Source organism: Setaria italica, chromosome III (assembly GCF_000263155.2).
Source record: "Setaria italica strain Yugu1 chromosome III, Setaria_italica_v2.0, whole genome shotgun sequence".
NCBI lineage: Eukaryota > Viridiplantae > Streptophyta > Magnoliopsida > Poales > Poaceae > Setaria > Setaria italica.
The window spans coordinates 26,662,524-26,679,406 of NC_028452.1; the positions used below are offsets into that span (position 1 = coordinate 26,662,524).

At 42.3% G+C, this 16,883-nt stretch overlaps 1 long non-coding RNA gene across 2 annotated transcripts; it reads left to right on the forward strand.

Annotated features, from left to right (window-relative positions):
* The first annotated feature begins 9,955 nt into the window (after positions 1 to 9,955).
* On the forward strand, positions 9,956 to 11,856 carry LOC111256588. Of its 2 annotated transcripts, none has more exons than XR_002676640.1 (3): positions 9,956 to 10,351; positions 11,040 to 11,101; positions 11,200 to 11,856. It is a non-coding gene; the product is annotated as an uncharacterized LOC111256588 (long non-coding RNA). The 2 variants fall into 2 exon arrangements; XR_002676641.1 differs by having other exon boundaries at positions 11,040 to 11,079.
* Positions 11,857 to 16,883: the final 5,027 nt, after the last annotated feature.

The window sequence follows — 16,883 nt, forward strand, 5'->3', positions numbered from 1 at the left end:
TTTCATTTGAACACTCTGGATTATTAGCATCGAAGGTCCTCCACTAGCGAGCATCGGAAGGATATCGAAGCTTTCCGTCATCCTTTACTGGGCGATCAGCATGCCAAGTCATCACTTCAGCGATCTTTGGGTTTGAGAACAAACGCTTTAGAAGGAGGATATCGAAGCTTTCCATCATCCTTTACTGGGCGATCAGCATGCCAAGTCATCACTTCAGCGATCTTTGGGTTTGAGAACAAACGCTTTAGAAGGTCCACCACCGGCAAGTACCACATCACCAAGGCAGGGACTCTGCGCTGAGTTGTCGGGTCAGTACCTATACAGGACTCGTCCTGCACTTGAGCACCAGACCCTTTTCTTTACAACCTTCTTCCTCTTATTCCCGATGGAGGAACCGGCACGGTCCTCACAAAAATTGGCATTACTTTTGTAACGGCTAGCATCTCAATTTGATCACTTTTTTAATGCCGCGTACTCACCACGGTACAATATGCAGTGGTTCCTGCACACGTGTATTCTTTGCACACACATCTTCAATGGATTGATAATCTTCTTTGCTTCGTATGTGTTTTTTGGTACAAAGTTAGACTTCGGGAGCAAATTGCCTAGCAGAGTAAGGAGATCATTGAAACTATTATCTGACCAGCCAAATTTAGCATTCAGGATCAAAAGATGAAGGACGAAACGTAGCATTGTCCACTTCTTCCCACATCCCACATACATACCGTCCTTTGCTACCTTCTTGAGTGTCTCTAAATTCTCTAACCCTTTAGCACTCACTAGCAACACTTCCGGTTCAATGTGGCGCAACCTCCATATCAACATCACGTTCCTTGTCCACCATGGTTCCACACACACATCTGTTTGATCACCATTTTGATCTCCACGATCGTAATCATCATCCATCATAACATGATCATTGTCATTTGCATCATCACCACCCACTTCATCACAACCAGTATTGATGTCTGTGTTGTTTAAAGTACCTCCTGCCTCACCATGGTGGGACCAAGTTGTGTATCCATCCACAAAACCTCGCTTTATCAAATGGCTCTTGATAACATTAGTATCCTCCCATACAATATTGTTGCTACAGTCAAAACACGGACAACGTATTTGCTTTGTCTTGCAAATACGAGAGTACTTTTTTGCAGCCTCCACAAACTTCAATACCTCTAATATGAAAGTAAGCGAATGTCTCCGTATGTCATACATAAATGCCCTATGATCCATCTTTAACAACCTAGACAAGAATTCTATGTTATATTAATTAACTAATTTAATGAGCTATTCTATAAACTAAATTAAATTATGGATGTAGTAACTAATAAGTAGGAAGAAATTTAATAAAAATAATTTTATATTACCCTACATGAAACTCAATTAAACCTTGGATATAATAATTAATAAGAAGAAGGAAAAAACATCAAACTTAATTATATATTAAGATAATCAACTTCATTAATTAAAACTATGGATATAATAATTAATAAGGAGGAAAAATATAATCAAACTCAATTCTATATTACATTAAAATGACAAACATAGCATTGTAATGGTTATAAAGACCATAGAATTTTATTTATAAAAATAATCCATTTCTAGTTTTTTCTCTCTCTTCCCTCGTCTCTCTCCTAGTTCTAGATCTAGACCTAGATCACAAACTAAGCTAGAAATAATGGATAGAAGTTGAGAAAGAAGATTGGAATGGCAAAAAATTAACCATATATAGCCACCTCTTCCAAAGAAATCAAGAGCAAAATCTTCTCCCTTAGATTTGGTGTTTTTGAAACTTTTCTCAAGCAGGTAAACCTTAGATGTAATAATTAATAAGAACAAGGAAAAAAATCAAACTCAATTATATATTAATTCAATCAACTTCGTTAATTAAAAATATGGATGTAATAATTAATAAGTAAGAAAAATATAATCAAACTCAATTCTATATTACATCAAAATGACAAACATAGCATTGTAATGGTTATAATATGACCATAGAATTTTATTTACAAAAATAATCCATTTCTAGTTATTTTCTCTCTCTCTTCCCTCCTTCTCTCTCCTAGAAATGATGGATAGAAGTTGAAAAAAAAGGTTGGAATGGCACAAACTCACCTTATATAGCCACCTCCTCCAAAGAAATCAAGAGCAAAACCTTCCCCCATAGATTTGGTGTTTTTGGAGCTTTTCCTGAGCTCCTCTCGGGTATGGAGCTTTTCCTGAGCTCTTCTCGGGTAAGCTCCAAATGGAAGGTTGACTGGGGAAAAAGATAAACATAACATAAATAGGCGAGCTCTGTGCTGGTGGGCGACATAAGCCAATTGCCAGCATAAATGGGGTGCATCTGTGCTGGCAGATGCATAGGTCGCCCACCAGCACAGTGGCCTCTGTGCTGGCAGGCAACATAAGCCCACCAACAGCCAGCATAGTGGCCACTGTGCTGGCGGGTGCCAATCATGCCTGCCAGCACGTTAATTTGCATGTGCTAGTACAAATCAAATCTGGCGTAGTGCTAGGTCTGTCACTAAAACTTTTTTCGTTAGTCAACTGTGAATATTTCACTGGCTTAGGCATGTTTTATAATCCATGAACAATGCAATGAAAAATAGAAAATAAAATGCTCTTACTCTGCAATTAGTCATTTAATCCGATTCCCAGGATAGAATAATACAACTGTCGATTTGAAGCGTTCTAGAATTTATTAGGTGAGAATCCGTACCAAATCAAATCACTGCAGTGTGAACTAAAGACTGAAAGTAGCTTCGTTTCAAATAGTGACCAACAGTTAATCTGCTTGTTCATCACTTGATGTGTAACCATGAATCTTGCTGAAACTTTTCCGAGTTGAAGTAACCTCAGAATGATACATCAGCAAGAAAAAGAAATAAAGCGCCACGAGCGTAACGTACGGGGGCACAACAAGGAGGGCATGAAAGTATGAACAGTTACGGTCTTCGTGTTCTTGAAGGCTTCAGCATGTAGGGACGACCTTGTTGATCTTTATTACGAATTTATCTCAATGTGCGCAGCCACAAACCTAAAAGGCGAACACGTAGATGAAACTTGAAGCAGAGAAGAAGATTTTGGGAGAGGTGGTAGGTGCACGATCTATGCTTTCTGTTGTATCGTATTTTGCACTACTCTTACTTGTGAAGTAGCACAATAGCTTGCGTGCCGGTTAAACCCTAGCTAGTAACATGACATGATGGAGGATAGCAGTACTGTAAGAATAGCCCTCTTTGAAAAGTTCATCAAATCAGATGTCTCGGTTATATTACCAGCATCTTGACATGTATACTTCTGTTAAAGCTGAGTTAATGGGAGTAGTAGCTGGAGATAACATAATCAAACATGAAAAGCAACTGGATGTAGTTTAGTATATTAGATCCGCAAGCAAAGGCAAAGTCAGAGAAAGACCCCTAAGGGACGAACGGCAATGTGCAGAGGTGACCAGCCAACGCAGCAAGCCGGCATGTGAGTTTCCAGTACTCTGAGTCAGTGCAAGAGCCATCAGTCAATACAGTGCTCCTGCATGAAAAATCCGGACTTGTCACCATACCAAAAACAAATAAAAGTAAATGCCATCTTCACTCAACCTGAAGAGCCATTGAGTTTGGTAGACAGGGCAGCTGCCAACTCCATAAATGTGATCCGAATATGAAGTACATAACCATATGGGAGGTTTATATTCATTTAAACAATGGCGGACTAATTTATTGAGATGTGGCTACAATTTATGCTTTTTATCCTTTTTTTTCTTTTGCGATGAGTCAATTACTAATATTATTGATTCTTTTTATGTCGGACATTGTTCCAAATGTTTTCTTTAGTATAGCTTCACAAAAAGCTAAGGTGGTTCTTGAGTCTTTTGTTGATGAATTCACATGACTTCTTGGTCCTTTGTCAAAGAAACTACAAATCTAACAATGCAGACATGAAATCTCCTTTACTGCAGATTGAGCATGCACTCATTCTAGGAACAGTACGGTGAGTTGTCACGAGGTTTCTCTCTACTATCCACTAAATAAATTTGATTTGAAGACAATTTATTTGCTGGAGTAATAATTATTGGTTGGTTCATTGGAATCGTCATTTTCAATCATTTTGTTTAAGGTTATAAGCTACAGCCATTTTTAGTGGTTCGGTGGAAAACCGAGTATTAGTCCCAGTTGGTAAGCCTCATATCTCTCAAAAAACAAACCGAAACTAATCATTCGGGACTAAAGGTCCCCCTCTTTAGTCCCGGGTCATTCATTCGGGACTACCGTCATGCATGTGCAACCGGGACTAAAGACTTTTTTTTCTTTTTACCCTGAAATCTTTTCCATATTAAAGTCTCGTGTTTATCCTCATCCCACACACGCACACCTTCTTCCTTCCAGAGCAGTAGAACTTCATCAACCAACAGTCTTAGGTACACGTCAATGTCATTACCGGGTTGTTTTGGGCCTTGAATAAGCACCGGTATCATAATGAACTTCAGCTTCATGCACAGCCAAGGAGAAAAGTTGAACATACATAGAGTCACAAGTCCAGTACTATCACCACTACTCAACTCACCAAATGGATTGAATCCATCAATACTTAAACCAAATCTTATGTTCCTTGCACCACTTTCAAAGTCCGGGAATGCTTTATCAATTGATCTCCATTGGACCCCATTCGCGGGGTGTCTAAGCATCTCATCTTGCTTACGTTTTTCTTTATACCATCGCATCAACTTAGCATTCGCTTTATTTCTGAACAAACGCTTCAAACATGGTATTATAGGAAAATACCACATCACCTTCGCGGGAACTCTCTTCTTGGGAGGCTGCTCCTCAACATCACCAGGATCATCTCGCCTGATCTTATATCGCAGTGCTCCGCACACAGGACTAGCTTCATATGTTATGGACGGCAATTCATTATTCTCGGGAAGCATGTTCTTTACAATTTTCAATATCCCCTAAAATGCCTTATCGGACACACCATTTTTTGCCTTCCATTGCAGCATTTCCAGTGTGGTACCTAGTTTTTCATGCCCCTGCTTGCAATCTGGGTACAACAATTTTTTGTGATCATCTATCATGCGCTGCAACTTTTCTGATTCCTTCTCAATTTCGAAGTTGTTCCGTGCCTCCCGTGGCACCTAACCAAGATCATCAATAGAACTGTCTTCTGCAAACTCTTCTTCATCAACCTCGCCCATTGTAGTATCTACAAAAGCTTGGCCTGCAGCCCAGTCCAGAATATTGTTATCATCCTCCTCTTCTTCGTCGTCTTCCCTTATAACCCCTCTTTCGCCGTGCTTGGTCCAAACCAAATAGTTAGGCATAAAATTGTATCTAAATAAGTGGCTGTGAAGAGTCCCTTAGGAAGAGTAGTTCTTCTTGTTACTACATTGGAAGCATGGACAACATATGAATCTTTTCTCTAGCTTGTTGGCTTGGGCCACTTCGAGAAAATAATGCAAGCCATCAACAAACTCCTTAGTCCGTTTGTCCACATTATACATCCATTGCCGGTCCATCTGCATCATATTACGTGAAAAATGGACATAGGTCTTCGTATTAGATAAAGAACTTGATCAATATTGATAATTTACACCAATCAACCTTCATTAAGATAAAAACAATTCACATGAAAATTACACCAATTAACCTTCATATCATTCACTAGGTCGACAAAAAGAAAAATGCTAAAATTCTAGAACAAGACAATAAAGATATATATACATGAAAGATTACAGACGCTCCATAGTGAATTTCATGTAGCCAATAATCCTAAATAATGGTACAACATAGCAGAATGTTCGCCCTCCAAACTATCTCTGCACATGACTCAATCTTCTCTGAAGTCTATGCAGAGTCACCTCCGCCCCTCCAGTACCAAAAAATAATGGTACATTAGAAGATCTTCAAGTCCACATACTTGGGCTGAATATCGTAAAGGAATCTTGAAATAATTGTCCAGACGTCTTTTGGAGCAAGTGCCATATTTTCATAATAGAAGTATAGTGGGACACAATAGCCTGTCCAAATAAAAGATCTATTCACTGAGCATGGCCTATTTTGGCAAGCCAAAACCAACAAAAAGCCGATGGGTCAAGGTCAGTGAATAGATCTCTGCCTGAATAGGCTATTGGCCGTCGTACTTCTATTATGAGAATGTGGCTCCAAAAGGCGTTTGCAAAACTATTTCAAGGTTCTTTTATGATATTTAGCCCAAGTTTGTGGACTCGAAGTTGTTCTGTTCCACCATTATTTTTGGATTCTTGACTCCATGAAGTCCACTATGGAGCGTGTGTAGTCTTTAATGTATCTTTGTTGTCCTGTTCCACAATTGTAGCATTAAGTTGACCGGTGTAATTTTCATGCCACTATAATTTAACATGCAAACTATCCAAAAAGTTGTAGCAATGACCAAATTCTATTTCTTACACATACAATTTATTTACCTTAATTTTATTACAATGACTAAATATTAAAGACACATCTACTCTATTTTTTCCCATATCTAATATTGATGAAGATATTTATGTAATATGAATCATATATAACAAGCAAGATATCCATCGAATTGTAGCTCAAAAACATGTAAAAATAAAAAATCATCTCCATTCTCCCTCATTCTAAAAAACCTTATTTTTCTCTATCTCTAAAACATAAAATAAAGCATAATAATATTAAATGTAGGGAGGATGAAGTAGCTAACCTTACAATACTTTGGATGAGTGAAATCCCCATTAAAATGAGGAAAAAAATCGGGCAGCATCTCCCTAATCTTGTTTGCTTGCCATGGATAAGGAGCCCGAAGCTCTCGGTCTGAGTGGCTCAGGCTCGGGGAGGAAAAAGCTGACTTTTATAGGCGAGACGTTTAGTCCCAGTTGGTAACACCACCAGTTTCCCTCGTCCCCACTAGCCGTTACAACCGGAACTAAAGAGAGCTCTTTAGCTCCCGTCCTCGGTGGCCGTCCGTGGTGACCGTTTGATCCGAGACTCAAACAAAAAACGACCAAGATATATTACGCTGGATGGAAGGTCTCTTCTCTATCAGTGCCAGAACTATATATCAATTTCTGGTCCCAGAAGCTAGCTATGTAAACATCTAGATTAAGCATCACTGTTCTAGATTTCGTATTAACACAAAAAAACTAAGTATACATGTTGCTTCCTTCCTATGCTATTATTAGCAATTTTTTTACCTTTTAGTTGTGCCAGCAGTAGCGGTGCAACTGGAAGGTGCTGTAGTTTGAGTGCATGTGGCGCGACAGGCTTCCACGTGTACACATGAGCAATAGCTAAAATACTTCGTAGAACGTAAAAGGCCTGCGAGTAGACACATATGTCAGCACCAATTTCATGAGCAATAGCAAAAAGATACACATGCGAGTTGTTCTACTGGTCAGATCCATGGGTAGAAGTTGCATCGCAATAGGGCCCGTTTGGCACGATTTTGGCTCATGATAAAATAGCTCTGGCTCTGGCTTATCTGATGAAGCGACTTTTTTAGCTCTAGCTTGTCTCATTGTAAAAATGTTTGACAAAATAGCTTCTCCTAGCATTGTTGAATAGATAGTTGAGGTAAAATGTCCATTGTACCCTTACATTTACTTTTTTTTCTTTTTTCTTTCTCTTTTTTCTTATTTCTCTTTCTTTCTCTTTATCTTTGTGATTTTTCTTTCCTTCATTCTTATCATCTTCTCGATCTTCCTCCGCCTCCCCCGTGCCGCATACCTCCGCCTCCCCCGTGCCGCATACCTACGCCTCCCTGGCTTCAGGTCCGCTTTGCCACGCCGTCTCGTGCGGGCGCGGCCCATGCAGCCACGCCACTACTGGTCAGCCCCGAGCTGGCAGTGCTCCGCCCGGTGTCCGGCGCTCGGCACCGCCCCATCCCGCGCTGTCGTTGATGCTCCACCTGCCGCCAATCCGCCCCAAGCTGATGCTGCCCTGCCCTACGTTCGGCGCTGCTCCGTCCCACACGGCCGCACCGCCACTGGCCTCCTGGAGCCCATGCGCAGCCCCCGGTCTACCTGGAGGTTGGAGGCCCTCCATCTCGTGTCGTCCTGCTGCCGATACGGCCAAGTGGCATTTTCTTGTGATTTCTGCAAAAAGTAAGGGTACATGCGTCTTTTCATGTTCGTAGAAGGGGAAAAGCTAGGGTGAGCCATTTTTTTGCTTCACAATCGCAGTAAAAAATGATTGCGGCTCCTCATAGCTTTTGGGAAGAAGTCATTTTCTGCGAGTAGCTTTTGGGAAGAAGTCATTTCTGCGAGACCCACTGGCAGGGCTTCGTGAAAAGCCAATGCAAAAGCCGGTTGAAGAGCCCTTCCAAAGGGCACCTAAGCCTTTTATCTAACTAAAACTGCTGGACGATCGACTTCTAGTACCGGTCAGGAGACCTCTCTCAAGGCTGGATGCCCGATCAATATCACTAGTTCGGTACAAAATGTAATGCATTTTAGTACCGGGCAGCTCAATTGGTACTAAATGCACCATTTAGTAGCGGTTGGTAGGACCAACCGGTACTAAATGGCTTTGCGCAAAAAAAATTGATGAACAGCTAGAAGGCTCCCGCACACGACCTCATGCGCAATATGCGCGTGCGCAGTCATGGGTTTCGCGTGAACCTTCCTTACCATCTCACCTACACAGCACATGTGATGGAGTTAGATATATTTTCCTTTTGAAGTAACCCGTGGAGAGCCCTTTTAGTATCGGTCATAACACCACCCGGTACTAAAGGGTGGTGTTATGACACGGTACTAAAAGCTACCTTTTAGTACCGGGTGGTGTTGCGACCCGGTATTAAAAGGCCTCCGGGGATTGAAAATTTAGACCCGGTATTAATTCCACGTGTTAGTAGCGAACTAAAAGTCCTCCGATACTAACGACATGGACGAATGCTCAATTTTCTAGTAGTGTAAGCAACCATCTATTAGTGATATTTCAAAACCAAACAACCGAGCGCTGGTGCGCCCAGTGGATGCCATGAGCCCCATCACGGCACATTGAGACGTGATCACGAACCATGGCTTGAGGGAGGAGGAACAAGGAAGCCCGTTGCTGGTATGACTGAGGTGATGACTAGAGCAAGGTCCTTAAAATAGAGCAGGATAGGGACCAAATCAAAAGGGTAAACAACATGGATACCACCTAGCTGGTGGCGAGATTCACTATCACTAGAGGTGGACTTTGGATAGTGACAACCCCTTCGCGATAGTGCGTAGAACAGAAAGAGGATGCGAGGGAGATACATGAAGCGGAGAGAGGGAAAGCTGTTGGCGGTTGCCCGCATGTGTTCAGGGGAGAAATAGATAGGGTAAGGCGCTAATCTATGAGCCAATGGTCTTTTGTTTTCGAGCTATCCATATCAAGTCTCCATTTTTACAAAAGGGTGGTTTGGTTAAGTGCCAATGCATGCCCTCATTTTTTTTCTTCTTCCTTTTCGACCAAGCATGGAGTAGTCTAAAGCACACAATAATACGGGGAAATGCACACATGAGAGGTTCTTTGAATGGTCAAAATGTTTTGAGAAATTTTAGAGTGCTTGGAAAAAATGAAAGCCGTCCATCCGGCGAAATCGAACGGTGAAAACAAATGAAGTACCATGAGGTACTTAAAGAGAAGTACCAAGAAGTACCAATTTGGTAGGACCAAGTACAAAAATAGTGAGAAATTACTATGATGTCCTTTTAATCCTGTGTTATCCCAATGAATCCTCTTCGTGCCTCCCACTCAGCTTCCTTCCCGCTCTTCCCCCTGATTTCTCTGTTAGAACTCCTCACCCAAGTTTTGTTTTAAAGACTCTATTTAGGCTGGCTGTATTTTTATGCTCCACGATAGCCGGCACTATCCGCCGTCCGTATAGGATAGGGATCATCCTACGGTGCTCAGCCTTTCACCAATATTATAGGCCCACGCATTCTTATCGTCACCAACACTGCCCCTCCATCTCTCTCGAACGCTTCTCTCTCTGTGTGATTTGAAAATGGGAGGAGGCTGAGGAGGTGTGCTCCGTCGAGGGATCCTCCGCTATCGCGGATGCGGCTACCCGATGCCCAGTCCCCATGGGGCCATGGAGCTCATCCCCGTGGGGCCATGGAAGCAATTGCAGGAATATATTGCCATGCCATTTCCGTCAGAATAACAGTGATGGCAAAACTAAAGGTTTTTACATTGGCTCAGGTATGCATGCTTTGCATGATCAATCAGGTGATGCTATCTGGTTGCAAGAGGATACGATCCGTATCATGCATCTAATCTACCAGCGAGGAGATCAAGAGCAGACAACTCTGTGCATTCATGGAGCTGAAGGTTTTGTTCATTCTAGTGGATGGATCTTCAAAGCCTTAACATCTTTATGTCATGTGAGTTGTATTTCTCTACAGCCCTTAATATCAGTTGATAACTACTACCATACCACATAGTTTGAAGGATTACAGGAGAACCTGATGATGAGAAAGTCTTTCAACTAAACTAACCTCTTCATGTTTAAAGTTTCAACGCCTTATTTAAGATTTCTGGTAACTCTGTCCTACCATGTTTGGCCACTAAGCACGAACGTGCACGTTTGCCTTGATGACGGATTATAATGTTGCTCATCACTTGCCACAAGTTACAAGGTTGAATTTGTGATGTGAGTTGTTTGGATTATTCAGAGAGTTCTTTTTTTTCAATTTAGTATGCACTGAACCCAAACTCAACACCAGAAAGCCTCACCTGAACCCACACAAGCCCCACCTGAACTCAATGTGGTATGTGCCCCAAACTAACTTTTTTCAGTTCTATGTTCAAAACAATATGCTACCTTATTTGAACATGATTTGGTGATAGAGAATAGGGAAGACTTATTCTTTATATTAGATGATAGTTTTTAGTGGTATAAATTGCTTTTGTGTGTGTTTCTTTCTTTTTTGCAAATTTTCTTATGAGTGTCCAGAAATTTAAATATTGTATCTTTTGCTTAGTAGAAATGAGTCGGATAGTACTATTCAGTTTGTGAAACAAATATTCATTTTTTGTGTTCTACTGATTCAAATTCTTGTGTGGTGCTAGGTGCAAGCAGATGAGGTGTGAAGACTTGTTTTTGGATATGGTTAGATGACATATCCTTCATGGTCGGATAATGTTTTTTGTCCATGATCTATTAGAATTTAATTTTTCATAACTTTCTTATGAGATTCCAAAAAGTTGCTTATTGTAACTTTGATTGCAGAACCGAGTTGGATAACTATACCACTAACTTGAAGAAGCTAGAGTTCTTGATGGGTTGAAACAAGGATGAACACACATGGTAAATGTGGGTGAACTCTGCTGAATGTGTTTTTTGTCAAAGTGGTAGTTAGTTTTGCAGAAACTCCTAAATATTTTTAATTGGTGAATTACTCATGCTCTTGTATGACTTCCCGTTTAGTGCAGTACAGTAGTATGAATGTTCTTTTTTATAGCGGCAGCTGTTTTGTGAGTTAGATGTGAGTGGTTTAATTGATTAAGAACAGATTGAGGGTGAGTGTATTGTAGGGTACGGTTGCTCTGGGCAAAGTATATTATTAGTTAGGCAACGTATTGTTATTTGTTAGCCAAAGTAATAATTTTAGTTAGGCAATATAATGTGTGGCTGTGTTCAACAAATGTTTGACCGGTCACAAAAGTTTCGTACATGTAAGTATACTTTTTCTTTAAATTGGACTGAACCTTTATCCTGCATACAATATTTAGATTCTGCGTGAAAGCATTTTTTTCTTTTTGGTTTTCAAGTTAATGGTGAACTGTGTGACACTGAATCTGTCAAGCCATGTAGCCTTATTAGCAAGTTGCATAAAAGCATTTACTGCGGTGAGTGAGTACCATCAATTAGCATGTTTGACACTTGTAGCCGGCATTCTCATTAGGATTCTGCAATAGAACTAGAACTTATTATACATGTATTGTTACGCCTTGTTAAAACTTTTTTTCTCGAACTACGCAGGAGAGCCGCGTGTCATTTCATTAAGATAGAAAGAGAGCACAAACGATTAGGGACGTCCCCTAAACTCAGTAGCTGATCTGATGGCTTTACCCCACCAAGATGAGAAACTGGAGGAGTCCACAGCCCGCACTGTTTTTTTTATCTTCTCCATGTTATCTCATTATTGCTCTTTTTTCGGTTGTTATTTGCTAGGTTGTGCAATTCGAGCTCACGTACATTTTCTTTATGTTATGCCTCTTTGGTGCTAGCAGTGTAGGATCACACAAAGCCAATGGTGCAGCCAATCCAGGCATATGGTGCTAAGATTTTCTTTGGTATACGTGTTAACGATAGTTCCCTGGTTGTAAATGCTTTTTTCCATATTCAAATGTGCTCATGATTTTTAAAACTTTGCTTATGGGGTTCCACAAAGTTGGTTATTGTATCTGTTGACTTGGATTATCAGCATTTAAATGCTACTAATTGCGTAACCTGGCCGCATGAAAAAATTAATGCATGTAAAAAGAACTGTTGATTACCATTTTTTATGCAGTAAATACATGCAGCAGGAAGTATGGGCCTGTTTGGTTTGAGTTGCTTATTATAATATTTGGAGTTATTTATTTTTAGTTCAGCTGTTTGGATACCTCTGCTTATGAGCATTGAATGAGGTGGATATTGTCATGTTTGCCCCTAATCATTGAGAGAGAGAGGGCAACCAGGCATTCAATGAGGGCAAGAGGTGTAAAGTGTATCTTTTAGTCCTCATAAGCAACCATAAGCAACCCAAGAGTTGCTTATTTGCTTATAATAAGCAACCCCATAAGCAAGAGTGATTGGTTTCATAAGCAACTTATTTGCTTATTCTAAGTTGCTTATGCATAAGCATGTGAAACCAAATAGGCCCTATGTCATCCTATTTTTCTTTGTGTGGACACGTTGTGTGCCCGTGATTCTTTTGACTGCACACTACTTGGGGGTGTTTGGGAGGAGGGGGCTAAATTTTAACTCTCGTCACATCGAATGTTTGACACTAATTAGGAGTATTAAACTAGACTAATTACAAAACTAATTACACAACCCCTAGGCTAAATCGCGAGATGATTCTATTAAGCCTAATTAGTCCATGATTTGACAATATGGTGCTACAGTAACCATTCACTAATGATGGATTAATTAGGCTTAATAGATTCGTCTCGCGATTTAGCCTAGGGGTTCTGCAATTAGTTTTGTAATTAGCTTATGTTTAGTCCTCCTAATTAGTATCCAAACATCCGATGTGACAGAGCTAAAGTTTAGCCTAGAACAGGAAGCTATCAAGCTGGCATGTCAGAAAAGGAACGCCGGCAGTGTAGTTTCACCTCCTTTGCGAATGTACGAACCGCTTATATTACAGCCGCTTTTTTTTTTATGTTTTTGCTGCTGCTCCTTTGCTATTATGGCTCGCGGCGCTCACTACCTCACTTTCCCCACTTCAAATTGATACCACGCTCAAAACTATCGACGGGTTCAGCCTCCTCAATCCCAAACCTTAACGGCTCACAAGACACTGTGCACGTCATGTGCAATGGAACAAAATAAACTCACGAGAGAAAAAAAAAACAATTCAACATTTAAGTTACTATATAGTAGATAGGGAGTGCCACTATGGTCCATTGATTTCGTTAGGGTGGCCCATTGTTAGTTAGGAGGTTGGCCCAAGTAAAGTTTATTCGGTTCTGGCACATCCTTTGCCGTTTCTTTTTTTTGTTTGGATCATCACGCTGCCTGAAGGACTCACCTTCTCTGGTCAAGCAGTGTAGAATATCTTACCAAGCAGAGCAGTAGTTGTTAAGCTCTCAATTTGGTTGGGTCTACAGGGGCTCCTATCTGTCTACAGGAAGATAGGAAGCTATCGAATCGAACAACCCGCTAACGGCCCATTAGGAAGCTATCGAATCGAACAACCCGCTAACGGCCCATTCGTTTCTTGGCCCAAGCCAGCCAGCAGAGACACGCACAGCGGGCGGCGATGACCAAGATCAGCCTGTTCTACTTTATTTATCAAAAAAAAAAAACGATCAGACTGTTCTCAGGTTTGTTTTCCTTTTTGATTTTTTTCTATTTCCTTTTTTGTTAACCCATCATATTAGTCGGTAATATTTATGATTTTAGCATTAGCCATTTTAGGATTAGATTCAATATTTTAAAAACCCATTTCAACATTTTGATTTTTTTCAACAATTTTCAGAATATCAAGCCATCAAGGTATCCAAATAGAACATTTGAACTCTAAAGCTTGTTATTAATATATAATTAGTGCATTGAACGTTCTAAAAAGGCTATACTCAACATTCCTAGAAATCCAGTACAACATTTTGAAAAGTCCAATTCAACATTGCGTGTAAAAATGTTGAAAGCAACATTTGAAATGTTGAAGTTTTATTCGAATTGTTGAAACAAAATATTCGAATCGTTGAATTTATTTTTTAAAAAATACTTATATTAGATCTTATTTTGTTGAGTTTGTTATAGGCATCACAATGCTTAAAACGATTCTGAAAACAGATGTAAGAATTAATGAAAAATGCATTTGAACGTTTAAATTCTATACAAACAGCACCATACTTATGTTGACCAATCCTAATCCGCCACCTGTCGCTTCTCAATGTTTGCTCGAGTTCTCTAACTCTAACTTTGAGTCACTGCACATATGGACCCATCGTAGCGATGACTCAAAATTAAGTAGAGCTCCAAAGTCAATGATCTTGTTCCGATTTTCTCTCAGATGAGGTGGGCTGTCCTTGGTTCCTTGAAAGCCGCGCTGTGCGGGCTGCGAAGTGCCCAGTGCCGGCAGGTGGCTACAACATGTACGGTAGTTGTGCGCACAAATCACGGGGACAGTGATAGGCACAAAAAATCTCCCATAGATGAATAGGATTTTTGGATCTATTAGGACAGTCCATAGAGAATAAAGAATTCAGATAAGGTATCCATAATCATTGTGCAACTGGTCCATAGGAGAGAAATACTTCCAGCTATAGTGCTATGGGTAGTCCATATGAATAAAAAATTAATTTCTCTGAACCTCCTCTCCTTCCTCTCGTAGTTACCTTTGCCATCCGCGTCGCGCAAAGGAACAACATTGAGGAAGCTCCTACGCTAGATATGGCACGAAGGGATGGTCGTCGGGTCTCAAGGAGGCGACTGCGGACTGGATCCATCGGGGGCTCAGGGAGAGGAGGAGGTACCTCCAAGGGCTGCTACAGAGATGCAAGGTCGCCGGCTGGAGCACCTCTCTGGACATCAGATCCGATGCATGGGAATCAATCAGGTTGGACTAGAGGTCGATTTACCGATGAGGAGCTTGAATCGGCTCATGGGAGAGCCACCGCCAGGGAAGGCCGCCATTCCCATAATCCGAGGAGAAGAGCTTGCCAAGAGAGAAGAGGAATCGCGTGCTTCAATTCAATTTAACTGGGGAGAAGTCAATTCGAGTGGAGAAAGGCCGATTCAGGGTGGAGGAAAGCTGATTCGGGGCGACGGGACGGATGATGGGCGACGGCTGGGGAGGCAGAAGCTCGGAGAGAGGAGGAAGAAAGAGATAGCTTAGGTTAGATTTGATTATTCATTTTATTTGCTCGTGGGCCTCACCTATTTGGCCCGTCTGGTCCTTTACCATTGTGAAGATTGGGAAAAAGTACTTTTTAACGTCCCTCACCTATTGCCGTAGTCTGAGTTTCATCCCACACGTGCAAAATCAGGTATTGGTCGTCCCTTAGCTTTAAAATCCATTTATTTTTTTGTCCCTCGGCTGTTTTGAGAGTGGTTTCACATGACATGGCGCTAGGTCCCACATGTCTAACGGTGGACCCCACATGCTAGGTAGCTTTGTTTCTCCCCTCTCTTCCTCCTTCCCCTTTCTCTTCATCCTCCACCCACACAATGACATCCAATTCATGGTCCCCACCTTAATTTGTCATGCTCAAACTCCGATGGTGGCTGCGAGCGGGACCTCGACGAATGGCGCGGTGGCGGCAGCAATGGTGCGCGGCGCCAAGGGTGGCGGCCGAGCCGCGAGGGACGCGCTGGAGGCGTGCGGGATGCTGTACGGGGACGGTGTCGGTGCTGGGAATGCGATTCATGCGCAGGTACGCGACGGCGCAGAGCTGGGATGGAGGTGGCCCAAGGCGGAGGAGGGCGGCCATGGCGGGTGATGGTGCACAGGCGGCCATGGCGGGCGGTGGTTCATAGGCGGCTAGGGAAGAGACTGATTTTCGACAAGGTGGAGCTCGGCCTCGCCAACAAGCAGGTTGGGGAGGTAGAGCGCGAGGTAAGGGAGGTTCGGGTACAGGGGATTGGGAATCGGTGGTGCGCTGGCGACAAATTTGGCCGGCGGAGGAGAGGTGGCCATGGCGGTCTGAGCAGGCTCAGCGGCTAGAATTACAGTGATTGTCGGCGTGGAGAGGCTCAGCTTGGTCGAGGAGTAGCTCAGGCGTGTGCCCGATGGGGATATGGCGGCCTTGGTGGGGGCAATTTGCTTTTCATGTAGGGTGGCTGGCAAATTTGGCCGGAGAAGCTTCGCTCAGGCTCGGCTTTAGTCCATGCAGAGCAGAAGGAAGAAGAAAGAAGAATTGGAGGCACAAAGATGGTTGTGTTTCTGCTTCTGCCCGAGCCCACTGCCAAGGCTAAGGCTGAGCTCTAGCCCTTGGCCGATGACGAACTCGAGCCCGCAATGCAATAGCTGAGCACTTTGGCCTTAGGCAGCTCTACCGCAGCGCCGCCGTCCACTAGGCGGGGCTCCTTGTGGCTGGCTCGGTGCCCGCCGAGTGCTTGGAAGGATGGGAACTGCCGGCGCCGTGTGGCGGAGCTCAGGCTATCGGGCCCACTCATAGGGGGGAGAAAGAGAGGATGCAGCGAGAGGAAAGTAGGAAGAGGGGGAGGAAGAAAGCAAATGGTATGTGGGCCACTGC